The sequence below is a fragment of the Alligator sinensis genome, unplaced genomic scaffold (assembly GCF_000455745.1).
Source record: "Alligator sinensis unplaced genomic scaffold, ASM45574v1 scaffold1295_1, whole genome shotgun sequence".
NCBI classification, from domain to species: domain Eukaryota; kingdom Metazoa; phylum Chordata; order Crocodylia; family Alligatoridae; genus Alligator; species Alligator sinensis.
The window spans coordinates 789805-790622 of record NW_005841880.1 but is presented as its reverse complement, the minus strand read 5'-3'; the positions used below and the strand labels follow the sequence as shown (position 1 = coordinate 790622).

General features: G+C 58.6%; 1 protein-coding gene across 7 annotated transcripts in view; it reads left to right on the top strand.

Annotated features, from left to right (window-relative positions):
- Positions 1–3: 3 nt before the first annotated feature.
- The window catches only part of LOC102377076 (PWWP domain-containing protein MUM1), a 16270-nt gene continuing 15455 nt past the window's right edge, over positions 4–818 (top strand). For 4 of the 7 annotated variants that reach the window (XM_025196406.1, XM_025196408.1, XM_006017434.2 and 1 more), the window contains exons 1-2: positions 4–69; positions 565–607. The gene's annotated coding sequence lies outside the window, so the exon portion shown is untranslated. The other 3 variants (XM_006017436.3, XM_014528024.2, XM_006017435.3) reach the window with 3 other exon arrangements.

Here is an 818-nt window from a genome sequence, read left to right as displayed (position 1 = left end):
CCCGTGGGGCGGGCCCTCCGCGCGCCCAAATATGGGGGGAGGGGCTGGAGCGGCCGGGTCGCGCGCACGGTAACCGGGGCCTGAGGGGGCGGGGTCAAAGGTCACCACCCCGCCGTTTCCGCCCTGCTGGGGGGAGGGGCGCGGCCTCCTCAGGGCCCTCACCTGCCCGTCGGTGGGGCACGTGTCCCCCCGTCCCCCCCCCTACTTGAGTGTTATGGGGGCTGGGACTCAGCTTCACCTTTTATTCCTCTTTTTGCGGGGGGGAAAAGCCCCTTTTGGGATGGCTGCTCCCTGGGGGGTAGGTAGGTTGCTGTAGGTAGCCGGGGGCCCGAGTGTTCATGCCGGAAGGAAACGCTTCCTTTCCTTTCCCGTCCCCCCTCCGTCCCCCTCGTCCCCGGGTCGCCCTCGCCGCGCCCTTCCCTTCCCCTCCCCTCCCCTCCCCCTCCACCCCACCTGGCTCGTCTAATCAGGTGGAAGCCAAAGGTGCGGCCTCTATGTCAAGCGTTACCTTGTAAATGGAGTAATAATATCTACCCATGCCAAAACGTCACCTTATATTTGCAGGGCCACGCGGCAGGATTTGGCATGAATTAAGTTTTTCAGCCCCGTAAGTGTCTTTTTACCTGGTTTTCGGGGTGTTTTTAATGTTATTTATTTGTTTGTTTAAAGGCCTGCCTCGTTTGTTAGCAGGAAGCTATTCATTAAGTCCCTGGCGGCGGGGGTTTGCGTTTCTGCACAATTATCAGGATTTCCTATACGTTTGCTTCGGTTTTGAGATGGTAAAAATGTAAACTATGTGGTTACACTAGTATCGGGGG